This window comes from Panthera uncia, assembly GCF_023721935.1.
Source record: "Panthera uncia isolate 11264 chromosome C1 unlocalized genomic scaffold, Puncia_PCG_1.0 HiC_scaffold_4, whole genome shotgun sequence".
Classification (NCBI taxonomy): domain Eukaryota; kingdom Metazoa; phylum Chordata; class Mammalia; order Carnivora; family Felidae; genus Panthera; species Panthera uncia.
The window spans coordinates 35,979,828-35,993,566 of NW_026057585.1; the positions used below are offsets into that span (position 1 = coordinate 35,979,828).

A 13,739-nucleotide genomic window follows, 5' to 3' on the forward strand; every position below is an offset into this window, starting at 1 on the left:
ATACCATATGATTTTACCTATATGTGGGTTCTAAAAAACAAAACAAATGAACAAAAGAAACAGAAAATCAGAAAAAAAAGCAGAAAATCATTCATAGATACAGGAAATAAACTGTTGATTACTAGAACAGGGGAGGTGGTGAGGCAGGAAAAATAGGTGAAGGGGATTAAGAGGTACAAAATTTATTACAAAATAAGTAAGTCATGGAGGTGTAATGTACACATGGTATACAGTCAATAATACTTCAATAACTTTGTATGGTGACAGAAAGTAACTAAACTTATCATGGGTATCATTTCATAATTTATAAAAATATCAAATCACTATAAAGTATACCTGAAACTAACAGGATATTGCTATTCATTATACTTCCATTTTTAAAAGGCCATGGGTTTGGAAGTTAGAGGTTATTATTATACCCTAGGCTCCGGGGATGATTCCTGATAGGTCTAACTTTGTTGAGGTAACTCCATGTCATTTAACTTAGTGCTTGATTCCTGTACCTGAAGTTTACTCTAATCAGCATATAGCATTTCTTTGTCCACCAGGAATTTTTCTGGATGGACATATGATCAGTTTCAAGGGTTTATTTAAGATTCAAGAATAATTATTCTATAGACATCTAGGAGAGAGGAAGATGTACTATAAAGGTGTGAAGCCTGGAATTGTTAGTCATTTTGCCACCATGAAAGATATATGCACCCCCAGGTTTATTGCAACATTATTACAATAGCCAAGACATAGAAGCAACTTAAGTCCATCAATATATATAAAATGTTATTTAGCCATAAAAACATGTCACAAATCTTGCCATTTGTGACAACATGGATGGATCTTGATGACATTATGCTCATAATGAAATTAGACAAAGACAAATACTGTATGATCTCACTTACATGTGGAATCTAACAGAAAAAAAAAAAAAACAACAACTAAATTCATAGATACAGAGAATAGATAGGTGGGTGCCAGAGGCAGAGGGGTGGAGGTTGGGTGAAAGTTGTAAAGGGGGTCAAAAGGCACAAACTTTCAATTATAAAATAAACAAATCATGGGGACATAATGCACAACGTAGTGACTACAGTTAATAATGATGGTATATTTGGAAGCTGCTAAAATACTAGATCTTAGAAGTTCTCATCACAAGAAAAAGATTTTGTAACTATGCATGGTAATGGATAGATTTATCATGGTGATCATTTTGTAACACATACAAATACAGAATAATTATATTGTACATAATGTTAATATCAATTATAACTCAGTAAACATTTTTAAAAATACAAGATCTGATCATCATTAGGGAACAGAAGAATAACTAATGTCAGGAATGAAAGAGTGAAACTCACTACAGATCCTATAGACAGTGAAAAGATAATAGAGGATTATAATTAATAAATATCCCAATAAATTTGCTAACTTTAAGGACATGCACAAACTCATTAACAGATACAAATTTTTAAAATTTGAGACAAAAGGAAAAAGAAAACCTGAAGCCCTTAATCAATACAAACAAATCAAATTCATGGTTAAAGGCCGTCCCATAAGCAACAGTATAAGCCTCAATGGCTTAAGAGCTGATTTCAACCAATGACAATTACATGCAAACTCTTCCACAAATAGAAGGGACAATTCCAGTTTATTTTATGAAGCAAGTGCACGCTGATACTAAAACTAGTCAAAGATATTAAAAGAAAACTACACATCAACATAGATCATGAACACAGACAGAAAAATCCTTAACAAAATATCAGCAAACTGAATTTCAGAATATATAAAGAGGATAATTACGTTGACTGATGTATGTATGTATGTATGAATGAATGACGTATACCTCAGGAATTAAACAGTTGATTTAATGTTTGAAAAATAATCAACATAATTGACCATTTTAATAGAATGAACAATAGAGCATATGTTAATTTTTAATATGTTCAGAAAAACACATTTGGAAAGAAATCATTCATTTAAGTTAAAATTTTTTCAACCTTATAGAAGGCATGTATGAGAAACCTGCCGTGAGCATCATATACAACATTGGAAGTCAGAATGCCTTCCCCCAAGACTGGAAACAAGGCAAGATGGCTGTTTTCTTCACTTGTGGTCAACATTGTACTAGAAATTCTATACAGTGCAAGAACTGAAGAAAAAAATAAACAATATAAACATTGTAAAAGAATTAATAAAACTGTCCTTGTGAAGAGATGATTCACAAGGAAGAGATGATACATGATTACATATATATAAGATATTCTAAAGAATCAAAAACAGCAAAACTGCTATAAAAAACCTATTTAACAGAGTCATAGGATATAAAATCAATATAAAAAAATCAAGTGTATTTCTATCTTAGAAAAGAATAGTTAGAAAATAAAAATTTAAATAAAACATACTATTTGTAATGGCATACAAAATCATGAAATATTTAGGGATAAATTTAATAAAATATGTTCAAAATATATATGAGACACAGTCAATAACTGAAACATTGTTAGGACAATTAAAAGGAACCTAGTTATGGAAGACTCATCATGGTTAAAATCCCAATATAATTCATCACTTTTTCTTTTTTTAACATTGACAAACTGATTCTAAAATTTGTATGAAAATGCAAAGAACCTATAATAGCCAGAACAATTTTCCAAAAGTGGTTTACATGTTTGATTTCAATACTTACTCAAAAGCCACCGTAATCAAGACATTGCAGTATTGGTGAAAGAAGAAATGTATCGATCAATGGAAAAGAATGGAGAGAGTAGAAATACACAAACATACTCATAGTAAGAGATTTTTTTTAAGTCAGTAGATTTTTAAATACTATTTGGAAAAGTGAAAAAAAAAGATATTGCAGTTATTTAATGGGGAAAAGATAACATTTTCAACAGAGATATCCTTATGGAAAAAATGAACTATAACTCTTCATAACATACACAAAGATGAACTCCACACTTAAAATTTTAAACTTTAAAATATAAACTTTGAAATTTATTTTAAAGTTCAAATTTTAAAGTTTATAATTCCAGATGATAATACAGGAAAAAATTAATTATAATCTTAATTAGGCAAATGTTTCTAGGTAGAATGCAATATCTATATCTATATAGATATAGAGATAGATAGATATATAGATATATTGATAGATATATTGATACTATATATATTATCATTAAAAAAATGAAGGGCGCTTGGGTGGCTCAGTCAGTTAAGCATCTGACTTCTGCTCAGGTCATGATCTCACAGTTCGTGGGTTTCAAGCCCCACTTCAAACAGCTCAGAGCCCGGAGCCTGCTTTGGTTTCTGTGTCTCCCTCTCTCTGACTCTCCCCTGCTCATGCTCCATTTCTCTCTCTCTTAAAAATAAATAGTAAAAAAAAAATTTTTAATTGAAAGGGCAACACACACTAGGTGAACACATTTATATTACATATAACTGACAAAGGACTTCTATCCAAAATATAAAATCATTTTTTCCAACTCAAGAAGAAAATTAGAAACCTAAAGTTTAAAAAACTGGTCAAAAAATTCAAACAGATATTTCACCAAAGAAGATACACGAATGACCAACAAACACAAGAAAAAATGCTCAATGCTTTCAAGCCTCAGAGAAATAAAAAGTAAAACCATGAGATACTGCTATAACAACTAGAATGGCTAAAATTAAAAATGCTGAAAATACAGGTGTTGACTAAGATACAGAACAACTGGAAGTTTCATACACTACTGGTTATGAATATAAAAATGTATAACCATTTTGGCAATCAATTTGGCAATTTATTACCAAAAAACTAAGCAATTCTACACCTATGTATTTACCTAAGAGGTATGAAATGCCTTGCACAGGAATGCTCATAGGTTTTTTTTCTCAATAGGCAAAAACCTGTAAACAACCCAAGTAAATAGATAAGCATAGGATATGCATATAATGGAATACTGTTCAGCAATTAAAAAAAGAAAGACAGTACTATGATACCCTAGCTACATGAATGAATGAACTAAAGAAGTTTTGTGCTGTCCGATTTCATATACACAACATTTAGACCAGGCAAAATTAGTCTATGCTGACAGAAAGCATATCAGTAAGTAGTAGAGAAACTGACCATAAAGGAGTACAAAGGAAGTTTTTGAGTGGTAGAAAGTCCTATATTTTGACTGTGATGATGATTACACTGATGTAGTTAAAGCTTTTCTGTTAGTCTAAGTAAATAATTATAACAAAAAAAAAGAAGAAAAAAAAAAAGAAAAAGAAAAATGCATGATTAAATAAGCCTGTAACTTTAAACCCATTCAAAAGGAAAAAAAAAAAAAAAAAAAAAAAAAAAAAGCAGTGTGATTTGGGATAAATTGCCTTTTCCCAAAGGCCTTCATTTTTGTCCATGTTAAATGAAGAAGAGTTAAACTAGAAAATCTTTAAGACTCATCGCATTATGCATTTCTAAGGAAAATCTTAAATTTCTCCTATTTTTTTCATATAGAGGAGAAAGCTTAATGCATTAGACAGAAGTTGGTCTTGGATCCAGGAAAATCATGATAAATATTGGGACCCTCGCACTTACTAGATGCCTGAGCAGGAATTCAATCTTTCACAGTTACAATTTTTTTCCTCTACAAAGTTAGGAGAAAAATCTATGCCTTATACATTGGGTGTGAAAAACCACATGATTCCAATATGTACAAACGTCTTTGATGCTCACTAGCTGCCTTTCACCAGAGAAAATTTTAAGATTCAAAACCAAAAATAAAGTTAAACAGGATTCTTCCAGAAATCAAATATGTACCCTTATCAACTGAATCCTCCAAGGAGGACATTTGAGTTTCTATAAGAGATCCTGTCTTCTACTAACTGCCTTTGCAGATGCTCTGAGCACAGCACCTGTCATGCTGTTCAGGGTGAGAAGACAAGCATTAAGGAATGGCACAACAGTGGGAATAAGATAGGCCATCCTCAGGGAGCCTTCACTCTGCACTGGTTTCTCACGCTGAGTACCCTTAGACAGCTGAACCACATGAATCTTTTCTTACTTTCTGACTCAACCGGAAGACTCCCAAGTGAGCTATAAAACTTATTTAGTGCACTTTCTTGGGGCATCTCAAATGTATAGTTAAATTTAAGAAATTCCCATTAAAAAATCCTTTTATTTTGCTTTGGTTACTTTTCTTTTAAATTAAAAAGAAAAAAAATCCTAGCTACCAGTGTCTACTAAAGCCCTGAAATCACAGGTAGAATAACTTAGTGTCTTGAGAGCCTACATTACTTCGCCTTGTGGGAAGGAAAATATGACATTTTCTTAAATATACAACAATATTTTCTTTCTGGGCAGAGACTTAAATTTTTCCCAGATCACAAGGGGACAAAAAGTTTAAATGAAACTTCAATGACATACCAAACCAGATGAGAAAAATGTAGATACCTCTAAACTCAACCACCACCTACAGGCATAGAACATTTCACAATGTATGTATCAACCAACCACTGCCAATGGGGTAGTTTAATCAACTCCTCTAGGGCCAATTTAAAAGGGTAAACATGAGCAAAGCTTTTATTAATGCTTCCCTTCATCACAAAAGCAATTTCCCACTGTCATTTGAGCTTTTTACGATGGCCCACTACCAGCACAAGCCATTTTAGTTTACCTCTGACTGTGCACCAAGCAGAAAAGAAAATAAATCAAATAATTAAAATGGTCAAAAATGTACCATTTCAAATGGCTCAGTCTTTTAAAACATTTATAAAAGTACCTCCCCCCCCCCACACACACACTTTTTTTTCTGAAGAGGGCAAATTGTGAAGGAGGAAGAGAGAAATGGCTTTCTTCTCTTCTCAAAATATGCCAATGAATTCTAAATATTTTCTTTTATAAGAATGTTAAAGGGTCTTCTAACATGGCTACTGAACCAGCTGTTGCCTATCTTCATCTTTCCACTTCTAAGCAACATCTCTAATTATAATCTTGTGTGCCAATGCTTTTGGGACTAGCATGGTTTCTGACTGATTAAAAAATTCATACCAGTTTCTCATGCTGAGAAGTGAAGATTATTCCCATTCAGCCATAAGAGGGCTCTGGCAGAAATAGGGTTAATTTTCTTTCCCCTGAGCCAGTAGCTCCCACACCTGTCAACCATCAAGGTCAGGCTTGCCAGGAACCTAGGAGTGAATGGGCATGGGCGCAGCTGTAGCAAATTAGTGCATCCTGAGGAGGTCCAGCATAAAAGATGTGAACTCTTGCATATGTCTCTATGGGGTTTTGACTGATCCAAAAACTATGTTGCTATGGGGAATCAAGAGTGGTAGGAGCCTCAGACACTTCCACCACAGACTTCCCCTGATAATACATAATATGTAAAACTGTATGTGCGCCTGTATGTGTGTGTCTATGTATTTTTATAAGGCCCTTTGGGATTATAGCAGAGCAACAACACACATATAATTCTGTAAACGATAAGAAGTAATTTAGAAAAGGATATAGTAATGATGACAATGGTATTTCAGCTATCTCCATCACTAGATATGAAAACCACATAATTATTGATGACACAATAGTTAATGATTTTCATCAATGCTCTTTCTCAAGAGTACATAGATATCGCAATATAGCAATCATACATGTGGATGTTTTAAAGAAAGTGATCAAAAAAAGAGTAACTTGGGAAAGAAAGACACTTGGCTCAATTGTGATAATATCTTAGTATTGGTAGACACCATTTCCTTGTAATTTGGAAGTCTAAATTCTGACTTGGTTTATCTTCTTATTTTTTTGTTAATGTGAAAAATATCCAAAGTTATGTCATAATCGAGTGTCTTGTATTCTTGCATGAGTATAAGATGTTCTAGGCCATTGAGCCCTGCCCATTTTCAGCTTTGTGTGTAACATGAGAAGAGTAGAATTGTAGGAAAGATAGAAAGGTTATATGGAGAGAAAAACATAAAAGGTGAAGGGAACATAGAGAGATGCTTAAACAGTACTTTACATTCCTGCACTCATTCAATTTCTCTAGTGGAATGTGAAGTCAATATTTCAAGCAATAATAGAATAAAAACATTGCAGAATGCTGTGTGTTCTCTTTGCACTGAGCAGGGACTAAAAGAAAAGTGGGGGCAGAGGGATACATCTTAGTGATTCCACAAAGCCAGTTCATATTCTCAGAAGAGGAGCAAAAAAAAGCAAATACATCTAATTGCTTGTGAAAGTTAGGCCCATTGACTACAGTTTAATTACAGTCTACAGCCAGATCCTACATTAGTGTAAGAAGTACAACCCTAAAGAATAAAATAAAACGACATTTTGGCTGAGCAAAAGTTTGAGAATCCTACAGGGTCATGATTTAACGTTTCACACCCTATAAGCATCATTAATAGCAAAGACATTATGAAATCAATTTTGAAAAAAGATCATCTCCCAGGGCTCTCTACTTAGATGTGAAGTTTTTGAAGGGGAAGAGGGCAATTGATGGGCTAAGCACCAGCCTGGCCCAGCACAGTCACTCAAAGCAGAATTAAGAAAAAAAAAACTATCTAAATTCTTATTTGACAATTGAAGAAACTTACAGAGATAATTGATTTAGAGACTTCTCAATTTATCAAAATACCCTGAGCATCTTAAGAAGTTGCTTATTGGACAGTACTTATTATTGGACACTGTAGAACCTATTTCTTAAAGTGGCTATTATTGGAGACTGTAGAACCTATTTTTTAAAGACCCGCAGAGTCTGCAAAGTCCTGCTGAGCAGATCACACTCTGCAGTGGAGACGGGTAGCTGGGTCCTAACTGACTCAGCACGACCTAACTGACATGCAGAATAGGAAGTCCATGCCCTTACTTTCTTCTCTTTCCATTGATACTGACCCATGATTGCCACTCCCACTCTGCCTTCGACTTTTCTTGACGAGTGGAGGAAGTACTGAAGAAGAGTGAAGTAACTTGCTTCTTCACCAAGACTGCCAACTCATGCACACTGCAGTGTTTTGTGATATGTGTGTTTTCAGCCACCTTGGGATTTTCACCAGGGGAGCAACTTATTTCATATGTGCTTGTGGAAAGGTAACAAAGATTTATTTATTTATTATTATTACCAGTTGAGTTCAATATAAACTATTGACATAAGTATGTTCTACTTATACTATTTCTTTCCCTTGAAGGATACCCCAATTTAGTAGTGTAAAAACATAACTGAATGAAGGAAATGGATCTCCAAATTGGAATTTTGATTTCAAAAATGATTTAATTCAATAAATTGTTTAAAAGTAAGAATTTTCCATAATAAACTTACTTGGCTGACTACTAATGGTCTTTAGGCAATGGTAACCAAAGGGTATTTGTGATAATCTCCCACAGAACAAAACAAATGTTGACAAGTATTAACAATTTAATTATGTAATGACCGTGCTGCAATATAAGGGAAGTATAGGTGTGATCACTCTTTCTGATAGTCATTACAGTTGTGATATTATCCCATCTGATGTAGGGATAGAGTCAGCAGTAATGAATCAGTGTCTTATATCCTTGTTCAGTGCTGACATTTGTTAGAACTTTGGTTTTAGGGGTGCCTGGGTGGCTCAGACAGTTAAGCGTCCGACTTCGGTTCAAGTCATGATCTTGCAGTTCCTGAGTTCCAGCCCCGCGTCGAGCTCTGTGCTGACAGCTCACAGCCCGGAGCCTGTTTCACTTTCTGTGTCTCCCTCTCTCTCTGCCTCTCAAAAAGTGAATAAACATTAAAAAAAATTTTTTTAAAGAACTTTGGTGTTAGATAAGAGAAACTAGCAATTACTAGTGTAGAGTGGGTAATTAAAATCCACATATGCTAAACTTACATATGCAAAAAAGTAACATTCTTTTTTTTTAATATACAACTGTTTGCATAGTTTTCTCAAGCTTAGATTCTCTTTAATGGTGGTAGGAGAAGCTAAGATGGATGGGATTTTAAATATGTCACTTAAAGGTTACTTATTTTTTCCTTTTAAAATTGTCCCTTTGGTGTTATCTCTACCCTTTTCTCTTCCTTCTAGCCAAAGGGTACCTGGACATACCATGGGGCATCACAAAAAACCCAAATTGGGTAGCAGCCTTCTCTAGGATGTCCCTAGACATCCTACTGTTGCTCATCCTACTGTTATCTATTCTCAGTATTGTGGCTAATGAAAGTCATGTTTAGGTTTTGTTTTTTCTCTGTACAGTCAGTGCCTAGAGGTTCCTTTTCTTCTACCAACAGGCTCCACTACTTTGATGTGGCCCCACCTCAGCTTTCTCCGACACTGCTGCTCTGCTGAATCTCAGCCAGATGCTCATTGGTCCCTTCTTTAAGAGCCCCTCCCTAATTAACCAATGATTTCCCTGTTCTTCACTGAGGACACACAGTGACTTTGAGACGTTTCACTCATTATGCACAGAATTTGTGCAGTCAAAGGTAAAAGTATGGTTGGTGCAGTCTGTGGTCTTTTGGCCATCATCACTCAGCTGTGTGTGTCCATGTTGGTGTGGGACATTCAGCCAAGTGGCCTCCTCCTTAGATCTGACAAATTGTGGGGCACCAGGCTCCTTTCCTTTCAGCATCCCCCACATACACATCTAACTCTGGGGTTCCCCTATCACTGCCCGATCTTCATCTTTAGGGTTATCCTCAGCTGAACTATACTGGGGTGGAATAGAGAACTGAAGACACAGCATCTGATCTTTTGCTCTTTTCTCTCTCTGTTACCCTATCCACTTCCATAATATTCCATGATCTTTTTCTATACACTAAAATAAAAATTTCAGATCTCCAATTGTTTTAATGTGAGAAAAACGGGAATTTATAAATTTGTCTTTCATTTAAGCCTAGACTGCAAAGCTACTGTTTTATTGGAACACCAAAGCCCTAATTTACCATACACTTGACATCTTTGTTCCAGATTACATGAGTCTCCCCTGGATGATGGACATGCTTTTATTTAATGGCTGGGAAGTCAAGAAGGCTATAATTTAAAGAAAATGCAAAATATATGACTTGATATATTAAAAATATTATGCCAGTTTTCTAGCTCAAAAATAATGTAAAATAAAATACAAAGATCCCAGCATATTTTACAAACAAAAGGAGAAACTTCATCTGAACCCAGAGTTGCCTGGTGTCAGGGCTTACTCAACACACTGTGAGAAACCTCATGTGTATATTCTATCTTACTCTCCAGATATTTTTATGGCTTCTATATTCTCATCTCTTTTATCAGTTTTTGTTTCTTTTATGGACTAGCTTTCTCTATATCCTAATCTAAAAGTGGAAAATATGGGATCCCTATTAAGATCTCTAGTTTTTACATCTCCTCTTTAAGAATCCAACTTTAACTGGGATTGGAACACATTGCCCTCTTCCCTTTCCAGTTTACTAAATAGAAAATTTTAATTACTCTCGTTTGTATCATGATCCCATCTTTCATTCATCTTTTGATGTAGCATAAGTATGGAATAATTCTCTATATGCATCAGAGTGGGAGTGAGATTACTTTTCCTTTTTGTTTGTTTGTTTTTGGAAAGAATAAAAGGCAAAAATTTATAAATATCCGCTATAATATTCTTCCTGTTATTTCTATTGACTTATTATAGCTATTTATTATGAAATAAAGCTGACACTTTCTTGTGAAGTTCTGAAGTACACATAGAAGCGTTTTTTTACGTAATTTTTTTGAATAACAAAAACAAAGAAAATCTCTTGGGATTATTTATATGTTCCAGGGTAAAGGTTATAGCTTCCAGGATTTATTTTTTATTCCTTTCTGTTTTCCAGGACTGTGGAATTTTTCAAAATCAGTTACTTATCTAGGATATTTTCTCAGGGCATGTTGTTTTAACTAGTAAATCCACCTTGCATCAGTCTGGTGTCATTTTGAGATCATGTAGATTAACCTGTATCTTGACTAAAAATAATATTTATTATTAAAATTTTTTCTGCTTTAGTTTGCTGGCATGATGAATGATATTGCATTCCTAATAACAAGCCATCCTTGCATTCCAGTTATAAATCTTTTATGGACTATGTTTATTTTTAAAATACTGGTAGATATCAATTCTTAATTACAATCTAATTTTATTTTGGATTGTGTACTAACATTAAAAAATGACCTTAAGGATTTGTTGTTGTTGTTGTTGTTGTTATAAATATTATCTGCCTTTGACAGACATATAAATGTTCTGATTTCATAAAAGATGTTGCAAGCATTATATTCTTAGTTCTTTGCAACAACTTAAACAGAATTCAGATTAAAAACTTAAATAGAATTAGCAATACTGTTTGGTTTAAGTTTTAAAATGATTTGAACTTAATCCCTGGTGGGGGCTGGTGATGGCAGTTCTGGGGTCTCCAACATTTTCCCCAGTTGTGGTCCTAAATCCGTTGGAAGCAGAGGCTGTGAAACTTGAGGTTCTTGCTGGTGTGAAATGACTGAGTACAAACTGGTGGCAGTTGGAGCAGCTGGTGTTGGGAAAAGCACACTGACAACCCAGCTAATCCAGAACCACTTTGTAGATGAATGTGATTCCAACATAGAGGATTTTAACTGAAAACAGGTGGTTACAGATGGTAAAACCTGTGTTCTGGACATAATGGATGCAGCTAGTCAAGAAGAATACAGTGCCACGAGAGACCAATACATGAGGACAGGTGAAGGCTTCCTCTGTGTATGTGCCATCAATAATAGCAAATCATTTGCAGATATTAACCTCTACAGGGAACAGCTTAAGCAAGTAAAAAACTCAGATGAAACAAGTGTGATTTGCCAACAAGGACAGTCAACAAAAAACAAGCCCACAAATTGGCCAAGAGTTATGGGATTCCGTTCATTGAAACCTAAGCCAAGACCAGACAGGGTGTTGAATATGCCTTTTGCACACTGGTAAGATAAATATGCCAGTACCAAATGAAGAGACTCAACAGCAGTGATGATGGGACTTGAGTTTTTATGCGGTTCTTGTGTGTGGTATTGTAATGCATACTTTTAAAGTTGTAGCATCAGAAAAGAGCCACTGTCAAACTGCACTGACACCCTGGTCTTGACTTTCTTGCATAAGTATTCCTGTTGCTATCTTGAGTCTCACAGGAAGCTCCTACTACCTCCTCAGCTCTCAGTAGATCAGTACAATATTCTCTATTTGAGAAGCTCTCTAAATAACTACCTCCTCACTTGGTTGCCTGACCAGAGAAATGAATCTCTTGTTACTCCCCCCCTATTTTTCCACCCTGGATTCTCCCCCAACACACATAAACAAACCTCCGCCATCCCAGGTTTTTCATCTGAAAAGTAATTCATGCTCTGAAACAGAGAACCAAACTGTAGACATGAAATGTTGTAAGAAACTATGTCTTGAGGTCTAACGTAGCAACTGCTGGTTGTTTTGTTTTTCATTTTATTGTTGAACATGGCACTGTGTTGGTTTTTGGAGAAATGTCATAAATTACTGTTTTGCTGAGGATATAGTTAAGTTGCCATTTGGTTTGTTTTTAATGTTATTGGCTATACTCTATATACCTGGCATCTGCTCTGCATTCATAAATACTGCTACTACTGATAATAATAATTAATAATAATAATAATTTGTACTTAAATCTTTACCTTCTTTACCTTCACTTTTGGGAGGTTTCCTTTGTCCATTTTCCAAATTTCTTCCACAGTGATTTTTGTTTCTTTGTTTAGGTTTGATTTCTTAATTTTTGTCAATCAATTTTTGCTGGCAAATCACATACTTCATTTAGACTGTCATATTCATTTATATAGAGTTGAATGAATATTCTCATTTAAAATTCCTTCTATGTTTTTCATTTTTAAATGTGGTAAAAATCATAATAAAGAAAACTAGATTAATACTACTTATTCATATAAGGGAAGAAATATTAAAAACATTATAAGCAAATGCAACTCGATAGTTGATGAAAGTATAATTTGTCATAAGATAAACAATTTGCTCCAATGAAGTCACATGGATTTATTGTTGAAGTTCAGTTTTTGACTTACTAGTTGTTGAATCTTATGTAATTTATTTAACTTCTCTGAGTCCCACAATTAAAAATACTGAGGAAAGAATGCCTGTAGTTAAATATTTTGTCAGAATCACTGAAATAGTCAATATAATTGACTAATAGAGCAATAACACAGAGTTAATGCTGAATAAATTTTATTTTCACTCAAGATAGAGTTTACTACTAGACAGAGTTTATATTAGAAATCCAAGGACAGTTCAATGTTTGAGTTTAAATAAGGAGTTGAGTGATCACCAAATGGATGATTATGTCAAAACCAATACCCCATCCTAATAACAACAAAAATTATATAAATGATACAGAAAACAATATTGAATTTATCTTTCATAATATGTTGCTAAAAGACTAGTGATATAAAAATAAGTCACATATTTTAAATCATTAAATTTTAATTAGATAAAATATTAATCAGGGTAAATTAATTAAATGTATCAATTAAATGAAATTAATTAGACTAAAATTAATTATTTAAAACTTTAATTAATTGATTAAATACTAAATGCAAATCAAAACCACAGTGAAATATCACTTACACCAGTCAGAATGGCTAGTATCAAAAAGGCAAGAGTTAACAAGTGTTGGTGAGAAAAGGGAACCCTCATGCACTGTTGATGAGAATGTAAATTGGTTCAACCATTTTGGAAAACAGTATGGGGATTCCTCAAAAATTTTTAAATAGAGATACCATATGATCTAGAAATTCCACTGCTGGATATTTATCCAAATCCCAAAAACACA

The 13,739-nt window shown here is 34.0% G+C and overlaps 1 pseudogene; it reads left to right on the plus strand.

Moving 5' to 3' along the window:
* Window positions 1–11,399: 11,399 nt before the first annotated feature.
* On the plus strand, window positions 11,400–11,919 carry LOC125913627 (GTPase NRas-like; annotated as a pseudogene).
* Window positions 11,920–13,739: the final 1,820 nt, after the last annotated feature.